This window comes from Berghia stephanieae, chromosome 7 (assembly GCF_034508935.2).
Source record: "Berghia stephanieae isolate SIO BIC M18660-M18661 chromosome 7, UCSD_Bste_1.3, whole genome shotgun sequence".
Lineage (NCBI taxonomy): Eukaryota > Metazoa > Mollusca > Gastropoda > Nudibranchia > Aeolidiidae > Berghia > Berghia stephanieae.
In genome coordinates this window covers 6962107-6983275 of record NC_088366.1, presented here as the reverse complement: position 1 = coordinate 6983275, position 21169 = coordinate 6962107, and positions in this window count along the sequence as shown.

The window sequence follows — 21169 nt, the reverse complement described above, 5'->3', positions numbered from 1 at the left end:
GTACTTCTAAAAATTGTAAATACTCTTCAAACCCTTGTTGACGGTGAAGCTGATTTCAAAGACGATAAATCAAAGAGATTAAAATTGGTGACCAGACAACTTCAACTTTAATTTCATAAGACCTTTTCCATGTCAGATTACTGTTTCGCTATTGAATCATTTCTGAATTGTAAATATGAACAGCTTCGTGATCTTTTGGTTCTTTTCAGTAAACGTAAAGTTCAATGTATCGTATCTGTAACTGGAGTGGAACAAGTTTTAGAGCAGACATTTCTGAAAGTAAATGATCAGCAATAGCATTAATTTTTTTTATTATTGATGAAGTAAAGATACGCCCCAATGTTGCTTATTCAAGTGGTTAACTCAATGGTTTTGCCAAAAATAATCCTGATCTTAAAGCAACCTCAATGCTTTGCATCATGTTGAAATGATTGCACTGTGGTCCCAGTTTTATGGTTTCTGCAACGCCTGTCGCAAAATTGACCGCATCATATCAATTTTCTCTTGTAAATAAAGTGGCTGCTCAGGTTGATAATGTAGTGGAATTGTTGTTGGGTCAATTACTGGTCAAGTACTACCACAAGATCAATCAACAATACTGCAAGCATTTCACAAGAATTTCTGACAGTAGAGCAGTTCATCTTTGGTTTTTGCTTTATGATACAGTCCATCTCTTGAAATTCATTTGAAATAATTGAATTACTGGAGCATGACAACAAATGTTTTAGAAATGTGACCTCGTTTTCAAATATCAAAAGTTTATAGTCATTAGAAAAAGAAAATATTCTAAAAATCACACCCATCACAACATTTCTCAATATGCCCATCCAAGCTATAATTATAAAATGTCAAACATGTTCTAAAGTATTTAAAGAGAAGGTTGATGGTGGTCTGAACCAGCAAGGTCATGATGGAACGGTAACTTTTATTCAACAAATGTTGAATTGACGGAATGTCATAGATGTTTGCATGAAAGGAGAGGATATTTGATTCATAGATCCAAATCGTGCAGGTCAACTACCGAGCTCAAATAATTTGGAAGCATTCCTGGAGATGTTCAAAGCTGCAAAGTCTGGTCATGAGGAGAGACTTAATTGATTACACATTATACGAAACGAGCCCTGTTACAAACCACGGAAGGCATGATAGCAGTATGTCAAGAATTGTTTTCTGCTTGATTTGAGTACGTCTTACTGAGAGAATTGCAAAGCAATAGGATTGAGGGAGAATTTTCAGTATACCAATAGTCAACTGGGGCGAATGCTTTCATGGCGATTAATGATGTGTACATTTCATTCAAAAAGCGGGGTATGCTGCATCATTTCTTCAATCAATAGAAACATCCACAGATGACTCACATGCTTCTCTCTTTTGTCAAGGGAATGTAAACGCAGAGGATGCCATTTCAGTAGAAAATTATTTACTTTATATCTCTCTTACAAATACTGAAGAGAGTGCTGTTGCGTATGTGGCCGTAGGTTAGAAAAGAAATGTCAGGATGAATTGATTTTTGCAGATGATGATGTATTTTGATGGTAGAGGCAAAGAATTTTATAGAAGTCTCCAGGGGATATCTGGCTGTTCCCGACACTTCCATGTACAAACTTCATAGGGCAGGTCTTTGTTTTATTAAAACGATTAGAGATGAAATATGTTGTCGTAGAAAATTTGTTAAAATCTTATCTATTGTGGATGATTATTGTGATCTCGCTTAGCATCAGTAAATCTCTGGAGATGATTGGCTAACGTACTACTACGTGGAATTCTCTACTTGGAAAAGGACCAGGAAAAGAATGCAGTATTATACCAGACATTATTGAAAATACCACGACTTTTTTAGAAGGTTTGTAGCAACATTTTTCTGGTATTAATAAATTTAATGTCATATTTTTTTTTCTCACACCACCCCAGATATTTTCTAGATTAATAATGTATAATCTATTCCTGGTAAATTCGAGATACATACTGTTTATTTCTATTAATTATCTAGAATAATAATATTATACCCCCCCCCCTTTCCACACACACACACACACACACACACACACACACACACACATAGATTTAGATAAGTACCTAATGTGTAATGTTCTTGCACCAACCTATATGCACATGTTCAATAAGCGTCAAAGGGACACATAAATGGAAAAAAATCATTTAAATTAGTAGAATTCAATCGACCAATAGCTGAGCCTGAACTCTAAGTATGCGCATCCTCAGTAGAGTTTTCCTTGATATATGTATATATATATATATATATATATATATATATATATATATATATATATATATATATATATATTTATATGTTTATATATATATATATATATATATATATATATATATATATATATATATATATATATATATACGGTTACTTTTTATTCTACAGCCCTATTTGTCTTTTTTGCCTTATGACAGTGCAGTTATCTTGTACCGTCTAAAACTAACCATGATAATGACAACAGTTTTCATATTGGTTTCGTGAAAACAAAATATTTGATATAGACAATAATAAATACAACAGTATTGCTATTGATAGTGAGTATTGAAATTCAGGGTAACTGTAGTTAGTCGTGTCGGTGCCATTCAGCGGAAAGTAAATGAAAGACTAAATTTGATTTCTACTTACTTTCTGTTAGTCACACATGGAAGTGAGAAAGATACAAACAAGAAAAAAAGATTAAGCCTTGTCATTAAATACAGTTAAAGTATTTTTCTTTGCATCAACTGTAAAAAAGAAACTTGATCTTTTGTACAACGCAATATGCATTAAACATGCTCAAAGCGCTTTACAACTGTCCCCTTTTATCAGCTTCACCTGACAAGTAGAACAAGACATGACGCAAGTTAGGGTACATTACAATATATTCAGGCACTGTTCACGCATGTAACGGCCAGGTACTCATTTTATATCCGAGTTCTGTGAGAGAATTGAGTAAAGATGCTTTCGCACGGACTCAACTATGCACTGAACGAGGCTCGAACCTAAGACCTTCCGATCCGAAAGCGAGTGACATACCACAAAACCACATAGCCGCACAGATCGTAGAAATTACACGTTTAATAGTTTTAAAACCGTTTTGTTTCTCATTATATTAAATTAAATTCACATGTTCATCCCGTCTACTCCTGTATTCCTTAGTTGTGTTCACTCACAGTAGTTGAGCTACCTACTCTCTCTCTCTCTCTCTCTCTCTCTCTCTATATATATATATATATATATATATATATATATATATATATATATATATATATATATATATTATATATAAAGAACCAGGCCTTTTATGGGGTGCAATCCAGCACCATGTGAGGCTGGTCAAAAGCACGGATAAATGGGGAGTGTTTGCTCAGGAAGGGCATCCTGGCAGTAACACTCATGCCACGACCAATGAATGAATGAACAGAAATATCATACCGGATTGGCCGAGGACGGGATAAAAACGACCGCCTCTGTCATTATTGGCCAGCAGGATGGCAGTGGAAATTCAGTGACTGCTGGTCACCCACAAAAGGAGGAAAGACGTAAAAGATGGTCGACGAAACAGATGGGAGTGGAGATCAAGCTTGGAAGTTTGAACGTTAGAAGTATGAGAGACAGATCAAGGGTAGTCGTTGATACTATGGAAAGAAGAAATATTAACGTTCTGTGTGTGCAAGAAGCAAAGTTGAAAGGTGAATCAGCAAGTGAGATTGGTGGAGGATTTAAAATATTTTATAAAGGAAATGAGGCCACAAGAAACGGAGTGGGCATAATTCTGGATAAAGAACTTGCACAAAATGTTGTTAGAGTCCAAAGAGTGTCCGACAGACTATTGTGGATTAAGATCGAAGTCAACATGGAGAAAATCAGTGTCGTGAGCACATACGCACCCGAGACAGACTGTACGCAAGACAAGAAGGAATCATTTTGGAAGGAGGTTGATGAACAAATGGAAATGTTCGACAAATCAGAAAGAGTTTTCACCAGTGTAGACTTGAATGGGCACGTTGGAGAAAGCAATAGCAATAGAGGAGATGGTTGGCAAGGTATGGGTATGGCAGCAGAAATGAAGAAGGCGAAGATATTGTAAGATTTGGAACAAGGATGAACCTGGCAATATATATTTTAGAAAGAACGATTAGTACAGAGTGACGTGAGAAAGACACAACCTGTTGTGCTGGAGGAGAAATATTTGAAAGGAGTATCAGATTGTGACAGTTTGCCGGGAGAGAGAGAGTGGCAGCGCAACATTAGATTGTTATTGCAAAAGTGGCATTTGGAAAGAGGAAGATAAAAGAGAATCAAAATGAGGGGAAAACACGATGGTGGAAACTAAAAGAGGAAGATCAAAGAGAAATATTTGCTACAACGGTGAAGGAAAGACTAGGAATTGATTTCCCAAAGGAATGGAAAATAACTGCTGATGCAATCCGTGAAGTGACCAAAGAAGTGTTAGGGGTCAGCTCGGGAAGAGGAAACGCTGGAAAAGAAACATGGCGGTGGAATGAAGAGGTTTAAGAAGCAATAAAGAAAAAGAGGGAAGCAAGGAAGAACATGGAGACAAACAGGGATACTATGAAAGTAGAAGAATATAGGCACGTAAAGAAAGAAGCAAAAAGAGCCGTTTCAAAAGAAAAGTCTGAGACATTCAAAGATGAGCAATTAGAAAGTAAAGAAGGCCAGAAAAATATTTTCAGAATAGCAAAACAGAGGGACAAGAATAGGAGAGATATACAACATATTAAGATGATCAAAGACCAGAATGGGGGGATATTGGGCAAAGATGAAGAGATTCGTGCAAAATGGAAAACACACTACTAACACCTCATAAATGAAGAGAATGATAGGGAGAGGAGAAGCGAAGTTATACAACCTAAAGAGAGGATAGTAGATGAGATAAGCAAGAACGGAGTGTGGGATGAAAAGGGGGAAAGCAGTTGTACCAGACGAGATACCAGCAGAAGGATTAGAAAAGATGAAGACATAAGTAAAGAACATTTTGATTTGTCGCTGGTAAAAGTACAACTGATGTTGTATTTGCTCTAAAAGTGACCGCAGAGAAGTATAGAAAAAGCAAAGTGAAGTACATTGTTTATTCATCGACCTGGAGAAAGCATATGATGGGTACCAAGAGAAGAAATGTGGTACTGTCTAAGAGCAAAGGGGGTAACAGAGAAATATATCAGTTATCCAAGATATGTACAAAGGAAACAAAACTGTGGTAAGGACAGCCGTTGGTTCAACTGATCCATTTAATGTAAGATTTGGATTACCCTAGGGATTTGCTCTCAGGCCACTGCTGTTTGCAACAGTAACGGGTTGTCATAACAGAACTCATTCGGTGAGAGGCAACATGGAACATGATGTATGCAGATGATGTAGTACTTTTGAATGATACAAAAGCTGAGGCGGCAAAGGAACTGGAGGGTAGGAGACGGGTGTTAGAAAGGAGAGGATTAAAGGTAAGCAGACCGAAGACCGAGTATTTTGAATGAACATTGAATGAATTTTGAATTTGGAATGAACTACCACGTGGTCTGAGGGAGTGCAAGTCTTTACCTACCTTTAAAAAGAATCTCAAGACACGTTTTTACTGTATTTGTTTTTATTGACTCTATGAATCCTTGATTTGGCTATGAATTATCATTATTACTTTATTTTTTTTCACTTAAAATTGATATTTATATTGTAAAGTGCCCAGAGCTTGTGTTTTACACGAGAATGAGCGCTATATAAATGTGTATTTTATTATTATTATTTATTATTATTATTATTATTATTATTATTATTATTATTATTATTATTATTATTATTATTATTATTATTATTATTATTATTATTTATTATTATTATTATTATTATTATTATTATTATTATTATTATTATTATTATTATTATTATTATTATTATTATTATTATTATTATTATTATTATTATTATTATTATTATTATTATTTGTGCGTCGGACAACAGAGATCAGAACCACCAATAAAGATAGGAGGATGTGTCAGAGACAAACGAATTCAAATACTAAGGAACAACTGTTCAAGGAGAAGGCGACAATGAGATGGAGTTAAGAAGAGGATACAGGGAGGCTGGAATAGTTGGAGGAAGGTAACTGGAGTTATGTGTGACAAACAAGTTTCCGCAAAGCTGGAGGGGAAATATATATACAACATTTGTAAGACCAGCAATGTTATATGGTCTAGAGACAGCAGCTACAACAAGGAAACAAGAGAAAGAAGTTGAGGTGGAAGAAATGAGGATATTGAGATGGTCACTTGGTTGGACAAGAAAAGATAAAGTGAGAAATGAACGAATTCGAAGGTTGACTGAAGTAAAGAATGTATCAATAAAGATGAGAGAAGATAGATTGAAATGGTTCGGACATGTAAACAGACGAGAGAGGGAGTGCGTGGGAAGAAAAGTATTGGACTTACAAATAGCGAGAAAGAGGAGAAAGAGGGACGCTCAAAGACAAGATGGTGGGATAAGGTAATGGATGAGATGAAAGAACTGGGCCTGGAGGAAGATGATACGTTGAACCGAGATGCATGGAGATGTGGCATTCATTATGGCAACCCTGCAAACTGGGGGATAAGCTGAAAGATATATATATATATATATATATATATATATATATATATATATATATATATATATATATATATATACATCTTTGCTTGGCACATTTCGATAATGTGGGCATATCTAATGATCTTTTTTTTACAGGCCTTAACTGTCTTTTTTGCCTTATGTCAATGCAGTTATCTTGTACCATCTAAACCAGCTGGTATCGGATATCAATATTGGTAATGATGGTGGCAAAATTGTTGATATTGATGGCAACTGTGATTATATTGGTATTGACGACGGCAACAGTGTTGATATTGGTATTGACGACGGCAACAGTGTTGATATTAGTAGTGAAAATGGCAACGTGCTCAAAGAGCTTTACGCCTGTTAGGGGATATTACAATATTTTCAAAAACACATAAGGCTCTTAACGTCCAGTTACTCATTTTACACCGGTGAGAGAATGTGAGTACAGATTCTTTCCCAAGGACTGAACTATACGCTGAACGAGGCTCGAACCCAGGAGCTTCCGATCCGAAATCGAGTGTAATACCTAAAGTATTACTTTCTTTATCACTTGTATAATCACAAAAAGACTTGAACTTTTGTAAAACGTAATTTACACTAAACGTGCTCAAAGCGCTTTACAAGTTGTCTCCTGTCATCAGCTTCACATAAGAATTAGAACACGACATGACGGGTTAGGGGATATTACAATACAAATAACGCTGTTAACGGCCAGGTGCTCATTTTACACCTGAGATTGGTGAGAGAATGTGACTAATGATACATTGCCAAGGACTCAACTATGCGCTGAACGAGGCTCGAACCCAGGGCCTTCCTCTCTGAAAACGAGTGTTATACCTCAAGTCCACATAGCCGCATAAGTCATATTAGTTACAAGTTTAATTGTTATAGACCGTTGTGTTTCTCATTCTATTTAATTAAATTAACATTTTCATCCCATGTACTACTTATTTCCTTATGTGTGTTCACTTACAGAAGTTGAGCCATCAAATCTCTTTTTCTCTCTCTCTCTCTCTCTCTCTCTCTCTCTCTCTCTCTCTCTCTCTCTTTCTTTCTTTCTCTTTCTCTCTTTCTTTCTCTCTCTCTCTTTATCTATCTAAAGTACCTTTTACATTTCAGGCCCTATTCGCCTTTTTGTCTTATGACAATGCAATTATCTTGTACCCTCTAAAACTAATCGGTAACGGATAACAATATTGGTAATGATGATGGCAATAGTGTTGATATTGATATTGGTGATGGCAAAAGTGTTGATATTCGTACTGATGACAGTAACAGTGTTGATATCGGTATTGATAATGGCAAGAGTGTTCATCTTGGTATTGGTGATGACACAGTGTTGATATTGGTTCTGATGGTGACAACAGTGTATTTATTGATAATTATATTCTTTTAGTCGCACATATATAGCAGAAAGAAACAAAAAAAATCTGTAAATCTGTCAGTAAATATAGGTAAAGCATTTTTCTTTGTATCAATTGCATGAATACACAAAAACGTGATTTTTTAAATAGAGCAATATATACTAAACGTGCTTAAATCGCTTTACAAGGTGTCCCCTGTCATCAGTTTAATTTACAAGTAGGATGAGACATGTTGATGGTGGCAAAACATTATTGATAGTGATATTGATGATGGCAATAGTGTTTAAAATTTCTACGATAGAAACAAAGTCATTTATACAGATCTTTTTAACATGAGTATAAATATTGATATTGTGAATTGAATTTTTGGGTATCTATAAGGAATGAGATTAGCGGAAGAGTAGCGTTCATTGATTGGACGTCACTGGGGGAGAAGTTATTTGTAAGCAAACCAACTACAAGCCAAGCGCTCCAAATACAAAATTTATTATTCATATTTCTGTACAAAAATGCATATCATAATCAACGTTATGCATTTTTGTACAAAAATATGAATAATAAATTTTGTATTTGAGCGCTTGGCTTGTAGTTGGTTTGTTTACAAATAACTTCTCCACCGGTGACGTCCAATCAAGGGACGCTACTTTTCCGCTAATCTCATTCCCTATAGGTAGTAGTGGCGATGCTATTAAGCGTAACATAAACAAAAGACTATAATTGATTGATACTTACCTCCTGTTAGTCAAACATGGATAGGAGAAAGAAAAAAAATTAGACCTTTCAGTAAATATAGTTAAAGTATTTTTCTTTGTATCAGTTGTATAAGAGCACATAACTTGGATCTTTTATGTAGGGCAATATACACTAAACTCGCTCAAAGCGCTTTACAAGGCGTTCCCAGGTAGGGTATATAAGAATTTCGGACACAGACAAATCTGTTAACGGCCTGATACTCTATCTATCTATTTATCTATCTATCTATCTATCTATCTTTCTATCCATCTATCTATCTATCTATCTATCTATCTATCTATCTATTTATCTATTTATCTATCTATCAATGTATCTATCTATCTATTCAAATAAAACGGAACCTTAGATTTGTTTCTCATGGTCGACAATGTCAAAATTTGATAAGCAACGAGAGATAGAGATAGATAGATATATGGATAGATAGATAGATAGATATATAGATAGATTAGGTGGATGGACGGATGGATAGATGGATGGATGGATGGATATATAAATATATAAATACATATATATTTTGAGAGATAGATAGATAGAAAAATTTATATATATATAATATATATATATATATATATATATATATATATATCAATCAATGTACTCTTTTTACTCTGAGTTCGGTGAAAGAATGTGAGTAAACATTGTTTCTTAATCTATCAACTATGCGCTGACCGATATTTATAACCTGGACCTTCCTATCCGAAAGCGAGACCACAAAGCCGCACAAATCGTATTAATTACACATTTAGTTGTGTATCTCATTCTATTAAATCAAATTAATATGTTCATCCCATCTACTCCTATATTTCTTAGGTATAATCACATACGGAAGTTGAGCCATCCTCTCTCTCTCTCTCTCACTCTCTCTCTCTCCTTCTCTCTCTCAATCTATCTATCTATCTATATATCTATCTATCTATCTATCTATCTATCTATCTATCTATCTATCTATCTATCTATCTATCTATCTACCTATCTATCTATCTATCTATCTATCTATCTATCTATCTATCTATCTATCTATCTATCTATCTATCTATATCTCCCTTCGCTTACCACGTTTTTATATTGTGAGCTGTGAGACATCTATCTATGGTTCCTTTTTTATTTTTCAGACTCTATCTGTCTTGTTTGTCTTATGACAATGCAGTTATCTTATACCCACTAAAACAAACCCATAACGGATAGCAATTATGGAAATGATTATAGCAAAAGTGTTGATATTGATGACAACAATGAATTTATTGGCATTGATGATGTCAATAGTGATAATATTGGTATTGGTAGCAACAGTTTTGATTTTGGTATTGATGGTGGCAACAGTGATTATGATGGTATTAATGATTGAAATAGTGTTAATATTGGGGTAGATGGCAACGAAATATTTGATAGAGAAAATAATAAATACAACAATATTGATATTGATATTGAGTATCGAAATCTGGGGTAACTATAGATAGTAGTGTCGGTGCCATTAAGCATAAGATTAATGAAAGACTATAATTGATTGATACTTACTCTCTGTTAGTCACACATGGGTAGAAGAAATAAACAAAATAATAGTAAAACTTTCAGTAGATAAAGTTAAAGTATTTTTCTTTACATAAATTTTATAAAAGCACAAAAACTTTATATTTTGTATAAAGTAATATACACTATACTTGCTTAAATAGCGTCACAAGGTGTTCCCAGACATCAGCTTTACGTAACAAGTAGTACGAGACATAACGCCGGTTTAGGGGATATTACAACATTTTCAGACACAGACTACACTTTTAACGGTCAAGTATTCACTTTCCACCTGAGTTCGATGAGGGAATGTGAGTAATGATGTACTCCCAAGGAATTAAAAATCAAAAACAAAAAACAAGAACAAAACATTATAAAAATAAATAAATAAAATATGTTGATGGTTTTAAAATATAAATAGCTTATTTCGACGTTCACAGCGTATTTTTCCATATTGTGTCGATATTGATTTGAAACATCGAAATAATGTTTGATTCAACATCACAATCAATGTCTCTGAAAAAGAAACACAACATTCTAATTAGTAATTGATGGAATTTTGCATTGAACAAAAATATACTCTCAGTTCAAAACTCATTGATGTGGCTTATACAATGGTTTTGCACAGATAAATAGAAAAGTTTGTTGGTATTAGGAATGTAAATGTAAGTGTTATGTAAATAATGAATTTATACAGAGCCTAAACATCCACGTTAATCGTGCTCTGCGGCGCTTTACATAATAATAATAAAAATGTTTAAAAACAACAAAATTAAAAATCACAACTCTACATGATGCATAATAAGCATGCATACAGAAACAAAATCTACGCAACATCCATTTCATGAAAAATAAGCTTCATGGAACACCTCAGTCTTCAGACCTTTCCTGAAAGGTGATACATTTTCAAAGGACTTTGTCGGAGGACTAAGTGCGTTCTATTGGCGTGTAGCTATGAATAATAATGCTTTTTCATCGAAAGTGGATTTTCAGGTGGTCACGTTTAGAAGTTGGGACTGAGATGATCTTAAAGTTCGAGTGTGTTCATATTTTTAATCAGTTCCTCCAAATATTCAGGCGCTAATACATCCATACATCTAACAGCATAGCAGAATATCTTAAATTCAATCCTATACTTTACATGAAGCCAGTGCAATTCCTTTTTTTGTTAATTTTCTATGTCTAGCCGCTTTATTTTGATTTTTTTTGTAGTTGATGAATTAATCTGCTAGTAATAAAAGAATTAACAAGCATCTTTGTAATATCTTCATCAATATAATGTCTGATTCTTCCAATGTTTCTAATGTGATAGTTACAACATTGGCATATTTTAAAAACATGATCTTCCGTGGATAACCCTTGATCTAAATACACCCCAAGATTTCTCACACAAGAACTAGGTTTAATAGCATTTTCACCCACTATTGACAAAACCTGTAAAACGATCGCCCCAAAAACTGAGAATATAGGGAGATTTAACAAACTTGTCCTAACCTCCGCAAAGAAGAACATGCCCAGGGGTTTTAGAAAACAATACATCCCATACTGGAATGAACGAAGCAAAGACTTGCTGAAAAAATATGAGGAGACACACGATGAACAGGTTGGAGAAGAACTACTAAACACACGACATAAAAGCCGAAAAGAGAGATGGGTAGAAACTGTTAAAACTTTGACCTCAGTCATTCCAGCCGCCATGCATGGTAAACCCTCAAAAAGCTAAACCCTGAAGCTTGTCAAACAAATTCAGTACCCCAGATTGCAGCTGACGAAATTGCCAAAAAAATTAAACAACGGGGACAACACATCCCAAATCATCAATTTGAAATTGAAATAAGAAAAGAATATCAAAAGACCATGAAAACTTTGCCTGAACATAGCAATTTTTTAAGTGTCCCAATAACGATTAAGGAAATGCAAGGAGCTATAAAGAAAATAAAAAAAATGGCAAAGCTCCTGGCATTGATGGAATATACCCCGACATGATTACTAACTTTGGATCAGAAACAATAGACTAGCTGGCAAATACTATGACAGACATCATGGGAAAGGGCACATATCCGCAAATTTGGAAACATGCCAACGTAATCGCCATATGAAAACCAATGACTGAACCATCCAGCTATAGACCAATATCTCTACTTTGTTGCTTATACAAGCTCCTGGAAAGAATCATATCTAAATCCCTGCATACCATCAGAACAATCGGGCTTTAGACCACAAAGAAGCACAAGTGAACAGGTCCTTGCACTGACCTCATATATTGAAGCAGGCTTTGAGAACAAAAAGAAGACTGGTGAAGTCCTGATAGACTTATCTGCAGCCTACGATACTGTTTGGACAGGCGGACTAATGTTAAAGCTCTCAAAAATGATTCCTTGTAGTAAGACACTCAAACTGCTGTCTACCATGACTGGCACAAGACAATTCTATGTCATATTGCGAGTAAGCAAAAGCAAAACACGCAAAATTAAAAATGGGGTACCACAAGGTTCAGTTTTGGCACCAACTTTCTTTAATGTTTATATCTCCGACATGCCAAACTGCGAAGCACTCAAACTTGGATACGCTGATGACTGGGCCTTAGCCTATCAATCGAAAAACTGGAAAGAGATTGAAGAGGTTCTAAGCAAAGACATCACCCGCCTGAAACAATATTTTTATAGATGGTACCTAAAAATGAATACCACCAAATCAGTATCGACAAATATCCACTTGAATAATCAAGACGCAACAAGAGAACTGAAGATCACAGCCGGTAACTCAATACTACACCCACATGCCAATTCTAAATACCTTGGCGTAACATTGGACAGACAACTGAACTATCGCAAACACATTGAAGAAGCCGCAATTAAAATCGCAAAAAGAAACAGCCTGGTGAGAAAACTCGCAACTATCACCTGGGGAGCCTCACCACAAGTGCTGAGAACGTCTGCTTTGGCACTGTGCTATAGTGTGGGAGAATACTGTGCCCCTGCTTCGATGAGGAGCCCACATGTAAATGGCATTGACATCCGATTAAGAGAATGGCTGTAACATTGTTGATATTTGCATTTATGGTGGTAACAGAGTTGATATTGGTGTTGATGATGGCAACAGTGTTAATATTAGTTACGATGCGAAAAACATCGATATAGACAATAATAAATACAACATTATTGATATTGATATTAATTATTGCATTTTGGACTAACTATAGATGGTACGCTCTGTGCCATTAAACGTAAAATAATTGAATGATTATAGTTTATTGATACTTACAATCTGTTAGTCACACATTGATGCAGAAAAATACAAAATAAAAAGAAACATTTCAGTAAAATTGTTAACGTGTTTATCATTGTATCACTTTTATAGAAACACAAAACTTGATGTTAACAACCAGGTACTCATTTTCACATGTTTTCGCTTAGAGAATGTGAGTAAAGATTTGTCCCCAAGGACTAAACTATGCACTAAAGGAGGCTAGAAACTAGGACCCTCCGATCTGAATGCGAGTGGTATACACCAAGACCAAAAGTGCCGAACATATTTTCTTGATTACATTGTTAATTTTTTTAAAAGCTTTGTGTTTCTCAATCTGTTTAATTAAATAAACATGTTTTTCCCCATCTACTTCTATTATCCTTTTCCTTAAGTTTGTTTAATTACAGAATTTTGGCCTCTCTCTCTCTCTCTCTCTCTCTCTCTCTCTCTCTCTCTCTCTCTTTCTCTTTCTTTCAGTCTCTCTCTCTACAGGTCCTGTTTTATCTTATGTTTGTCTTATAACAGTGCAGTTATCTTGTACCGTCTAAAACAAAACCTTAACGGATAGCAATATTGGTGGCAAAATGTTGATATTGAAGACAACAGTGATGATATTGGTATTGATGAAGACAACTGCGTGATATTGGTATTGAGGGTGGCAACAGTGTTGATATTGATATTGATGATGGCAATTGCGTGATATTGGTATTGATGGTGTTGAAATTGGTGTTTTAGATGGCATCAATCATAATATTGGTTTCGAGGATACAAAATAATCGATATAAATAATAATAAATACAACAATACTGTTATTGATATTGAGTATTGTATTTTCGGGTAACTTTTGAAACTAGTGTTGGAGCCATTAAGCGTAAACGATAAAGGACTATAATTGATTGATGATCAGTCTTTTAGTCACTCACGGATAGAGAAAGAGAAAAAAAATGAGTTAACATTTCAGTAAATATTTTAAAAGCATTTTTCTTTGTTTCAAATCTATAAAAATATTTTAAAAACCTGATCTTTTGTATAGCGCAATATATAATAAACGTGCTAAAATTTGTTTACAAGGTATCATCAGTCATCTCCTTCACTTAACAAATATGACGAGACTTGCCGATAGATAGGGGATATTACAAAACTTTCAAACAGAGATAACGCTCTTAAATGCCATGTATTCTTTTTAGACCTGACTTCGGTGAGAGAATGTGAGTAAACATTGTTTCTTAATGTATCAACTATGCGCTGAACGATGTTTGTACCCTGGACCTTCCTATCCGAAAGCGAGTGTCATTCCCCAAGACCACATAGCCGCACAGATCGTATTAATTACACATTTAGTTGTGTATCTCATTCTATTAACTCAAATTAACATTATCATCCCACATTTACTCCTATATTCCTTAGGTATATTCACATACGGAAGTTGAGCCATCCTCTCTCTCTCTCTCTCTGTACCTCATTCTTTATCCTTTTCTCTCTCTCAATCTATCTATCTATCTATCTAATCTATCTATCTATCTATCTATCTATCTACCTATCTATCTATCTATCTATCTATCTACCTATCTATCTATCTATCTATCTATCTATCTATCTATCTATCTATCTATCTATCTATCTATCTATATCTATCTCCCTTCGTCAACCACGATTTGATATTGTGAGCTGTGAGACATCTATCTATGGTTCCTTTTTATTTTTCAGACTCTATCTGTCTTGTTTGTCTTATGACAATGCAGTTATCTTATAACCACTAAAACAAACTCATAACGGATAGCAATTATGGAAATGATAATGACAAAAGTGTTGATATTGATGGCACCATTTAATTTATTGGCATTGATATGTCAATAGTGATGATATTGGTATTGGTAGCAACAGTTTTGATATTGGTATTGATGGTGGCAACAATGTTGATATTGGTATTGATGGTGGCAACAGTGTTGATATTGGTATTGATGGTGGCAACAGTGATGATGTTGTTATTGATAATTGAAATAGTGTTAATATTGGGGTAAGTGGCAACAAAATAATTGATATAGACAATAATAAATACAACAATGTTGATATTGATATTGAGTATCAAAATCTGGGGTAACTATAGATAGTAGTGTCAGTGCCGTTAAGCATAAGATTAATGAAAGACTATAATTGATTGATACTTACTTTCTGTTAGTCACACATGGGTAGAAGAAAGAAACAAAATAATAGTAAAACTTTCAGTAGATATAGTTAGTGTATTTTTCTTTATTTAAATTTTATAAAAGCACAAAAACTTTATATTTTGTATAAAGTAATATACACTATGCTTGCTTAAATAGCGTTTAAGGTGTTCCCAGACATCAGCTTTGCGTAACAAGTAGGACGAGACATAACGCCGGTTTAGGGGATATTACAACATTTTCAGACACAGACTACACTTTTAACGATCAAGAATTCACTTTCCACCTGAGTTTGATGAGGGAATGTGAGTAATGGTGTACTCCCAAGGAATTAAAAATAAAAAACAAAAAAACAAGAACAAAACATTATAAAAATAAATAAATAAAATATGTTGATGGTTTTAAAATATAAATAGCTTATTTCGATGTTCACAGCGTATTTTTCCATATTGTGTCAATAATGATTTGAAACATCGAAATAATGTTTGATTCAACATCACAATCAATGTCTCTGAAAAAGAAACACAACATTCTAATTAGTAATTGATGGAATTTTGCATTGAACAAAAATATACTCTCTGTTCAAAACTCATTGATGTGGCTTATACAAGGGTTTTGCACAGATAAATAGAAAAGTTTGTTGGTATTAGGAATGTAAATATTGGATTTATATAGCGCCTAAACATCCACGTTAATCGTGCTCTGCGGCGCTTTACATAATAAAAATAAAAAATGTTTAAAAACAACAAAATTAAAAATCACAACTCTACATGATGCATAATAAGCATGCATACAAAAACAAAATCTACGCAACATCCATTTCATGAAAAATAAGCTTCATGGAACACCTCAGTCTTCAGACCTTTCCTGAAAGATGATACATTTTCACAGGACTTTGTCAGAGGACTAAGTGCGTTCTATTGACGTGTAACTATGAATAATAACGCTTTTTCATCGAAAGTGGATTTTCAGGTGGTCACGTTTAAAAGTTGGGACTGAGATGATCTTAAAGTTCGAGTGTGTTCATATTTTTAATCAGTTACTCCAAATATTCAGGCGCTAATACATCCATACATCTAACAGCATAGCACAATATCTTAAATTCAATCCTATACTTTACATGAAGCCAGTGCAATTCCTTTTTTCGTTAATTTTCTATGTCTAGCCGCTTTATTTTGATTTTTTTTTTTGTAATTGATGAATTATTCTACTTTGACAGAAAATGAGAAGGGCATTGCAATAATATAAGCTGCTCGTAATAAAAGAATTAACAAGCATCTTTGTAATATCTTCATCAATATAATGTCTGATTCTTCCAATGTTTCTAATGTGATAATTACAACATTGGCATATTTTAAAAACATGATCTTCCATGGATAACCCTTGATCTAAATACACCCCAATATTTCTCACACAAGAACTAGGTTTGATAGCATTTTCACCCACTATTGACAAAACCTGTAAAACGATCGCCCCAAAAACTGAGAATATAGGGAGATTTAACAAACTTGTCCTAACCTCCGCAAAGAAGAACATGCCCAGGGGTTTTAGAAAACAATACATCCCATACTGGAATGAACGAAGCAAAGAATTGCTTAAAAAATATGAGGAGACACACGATGAACAGGTTGGAGAAGAACTACTAAACACACGACATAAAAGCCGAAAAGAGAGATGGGTAGAAACTGTTAAAACTTTGACACCAGTCATTCCAGCCGCCATGCATGGTAAACCCTCAAAAAGCTAAACCCTGAAGCTTGTCAAACAAATTCAGTACCCCAGATTGCAGCTGACGAAATTGCCAAAAAAATTAAACAACGGGGACAACACATCCCAAATCATCAATTTGAAATTGAAATAAGAAAAGAATATCAAAAGACCCTGAAAACTTTGCCTGAACATAGCAATTTTTAAGTGTCCCAATAACGATTAATGAAATGCAAGGAGCTATAAAGAAAATAAAAAAAATGGCAAAGCTCCTGGCATTGATGGAATATACCCCGACATGATTACTAACTTTGGATCAGAAACAATAGACTGGCTGGCAAATACTATGACAGACATCATGGGAAAGGGCACATATCCGCAAATTTGGAAACATGCCAACGTAATCACCATATGAAAACCAATGACTGAACCATCCAGCTATAGACCAATATCTCTACTTTGTTGCTTATACAAGCTCCTGGAAAGAATCATATGTAAATCCCTGCATACCATCAGAACAATCGGGCTTTAGACCACAAAGAAGCACAAGTGAACAGGTCCTTGCACTGACCTCATACAATGAAGCAGGCTTTGAGAACAAAAAGAAGACTGGTGCAGTCCTAATAGACTTATCTGCAGCCTACGATACTGTTTGGACAGGCGGACTGATGTTAAAGCTCTCAAAAATGATTCTTTGTAGTAAGACACTCAAACTACTGTCTACCATGATGGCACAAGACAATTCTATGTCATATTGGGAGAAAATAAAAGCAAAACACGCAAAGTTAAAAATGGGGTACCACAAAGTTCAGTTTTGGCACCAACTTTCTTCAATGTTTATATCTCCGACATGCCAAACTGCGAAGCACTCAAACTTGGATACGCTGATGACTGGGCCTTAGCCTATCAATCGAAAAACTGGAAAGAGATTGAAGAGGTTCTAAGCAAAGACATCACCCGCCTGAAACAATATTTTGATAGATGGTACCTAAAAATAAATACCACCAAATCAGTATCGACAAATATCTACTTGAATAATCGAGAGGCAACAAGAGAACTGAAGATCACAGCCGGTAACTCAATACTACACCCACATGCCAATTCTAAATACCTTGGCGTAACATTGGACAGACAACTGAACTATGGCAAACACATTGAAGGAGCCGCAAATAAAATCGGAAAAAGAAACAGCCTGGTGGGAAACTCGCAACTACCACCTCGGGAGACTCACCACAAGTGCTGAGAACGTCTGCTTTGGCACTGTGCTATAGTGTGGGAAAATACTGTGCCCCTGCTTGGATGAGGAGCCCACATCTAAATCGCATTGACATCCGATTAAGAGAATGACTGTAACATTGTTGATATTGGTATTCATGATTGCAACAGTGTTAATATTTGTTACAATGGGAAAAACATCGATATAGACAATAATAAATACAACATTATTGATATTAATTATTGCATTTTGGACTAACTATAGATGGTACCTTTCTGTGCCATTAAACGTAAAATAATTGAATGATTATAGTTTATTGATACTTACAGTCTGTTAGTCACACATTAAAGGAGAAAATAACAAAATAAGAAGAAACATTTCAGTAAAATTGTTAACGTGTTTATCATTGTATCACTTGTATAAAAACATAAAACTTGATGTTAACAACCAGGTACTCATTTTCACATGTGTTGACTAAGAGAATGTGAGTAAAGATTTGTCCCCAAGGACTAAACTATGCACTAAAGGAGGCTCGAAACTAGGACCTTCCGTTCCGAATGCGAGTGGTATACACCAAGACCAAAAGTGCCGCAGAGATTTTATTGATTACATTGTTAATTATTTAAAAACCTTTGAGTTTCTCAATATGTTAAAATAAATAAACATGTTTTTCCCCATCTACTTCTCTTTTCCTTTTCCTTAATTTTGTTTACTTACGGAATTTTGGCCACCAATCAACCCCTTCTCTCCCCCTCTCTCTCTCTCTCTCTCTCTCTCTCTCTCTCTCTCTCTCTCTCTCTCTCTCTCTCTCTTTCTTTCTTTCTTTCAGTCTCTCTCTGTACAGGTCATATTTGGTCTTATGTTTGTCTTATCATAGTGCAGTTATCTTGAACCGTCTAAAACAAAATCTTAACGGATAGAATATTGGTGCCAAAATGTTGATATTGAAGACAACAGTGATGATATTGGTATTGATGAATGCAACTGCGTGATATTGGTATTGAGGGTGGCAACAGTGTTGATATTGGTATTGATGATGGAAACTGCGTGATATTGGTATTGATGGTGTTGAAATTGGTGTTTTGTATTGGCATCAGTCATAATGTTGGTTTTGGTGGATACAAAATAATTGATATAAATAAAAATAAATACAACAATATTGTTATTGATATTGAGTATTGAATTTTCGGGTAACTTTTGAAACTAGTGTCGGAGCCATTAAGCGTAAACAATAAAGGACTATAATTGATTGATGTTCAGTATTTTAGTCAAACATGGATAGAGAAAGAGAAAAAAAATGAGTTAACATTTCAGTAAATATTTTCAAAGCATTTTTCTTTGTTTCAAATCTATAAAAACAAAAAAAACCTGATCTTTTGTATAGCACAATATATAATAAACGTGCTAAAATTTGTTTTCAAAGTGTCATCAGTCATTTGCTTCACTTAACAAATAGGACGAGACATGACGATAGATAAGGGATATTCAAAACTTTCAAACACAGATAACGCTCTTAAAGGCCATGTACTCTTTTAACACCTGACTTCGGTGAGAGAATGTGAGTAAACATAGTTTTGTAATGTATCAGCTATGCGCTGAACGATGTTTGTACCCTGGACCTTTCTATCCGAAAGCGAGTGTCATACCCCTAGACCACATAGCCGCACAGATTGTATTAATTACATATTTAGTTGTGTATCTCATTCTATTAACTCAAATTAACTTGTTCATCCCATCTTTACTCCTATATTCCTTAGGTATATTCACATACGGAAGTTGAGTCATCCTCTCTCTCTCTATCTATCTCTCTATCTATCTCTCTCTCTATCCTTCTCTCTCTCTCAATCTATCTATCTATCTATCTACTTATCTATCTATCTATCTATCTATCTATCTATCTATCTATCTATCTTTCTATCTATCTATCTATCTATCTATCTATATCGATCTCCCTTCGTCTACCACGATTTGATATTGTGAGCTGTGAGACATCTATCTATGGTTCCTTTTCATTTTCAGACTCTATCTGTCTTGTTTGTCTTATGACAATGCAGTTATCTTATACACACTAAAACAAACCCATAACGGATAGCAATTATGGAAATGATTATGGCAAAAGTGTTGATATTGATGACAACAATGAATTTATTGGCATTGATGATGTCAATAGTGATGATATTGGTATTGGTAGCAACAGTTTTGATTTTGGTATTGATGGTGGCAACAGTGTTGATATTGGTATCGATGGTGGCAACAGTGTTGATATTGGTATTGAGGGTGGCAACAGTGATGATATTGGTATTGATGGTGGCAACAGTGATGATGTTGGTATTGATGATTGAAATAGTATTAATATTGGGGTAGATGGCAACAAAATAATTGATAGAGACAATAATAAAAACAACAATATTGATATTGATATTGAGTATCGAAATCTGGGGTAACTATAGATAGTAGTGTCGGTGCCATTAAGCATAAGATTAATGAAAGACTATAATTGATTGATACTTACTCTCTGTTAGTCACACATGGGTAGAAGAAAGAAACAAAATAATAGTAAAACTTTCAGTAGTTACAGTTAATTTTTTTTTCTTTATATAAATTGTATAAAAGCACAAAA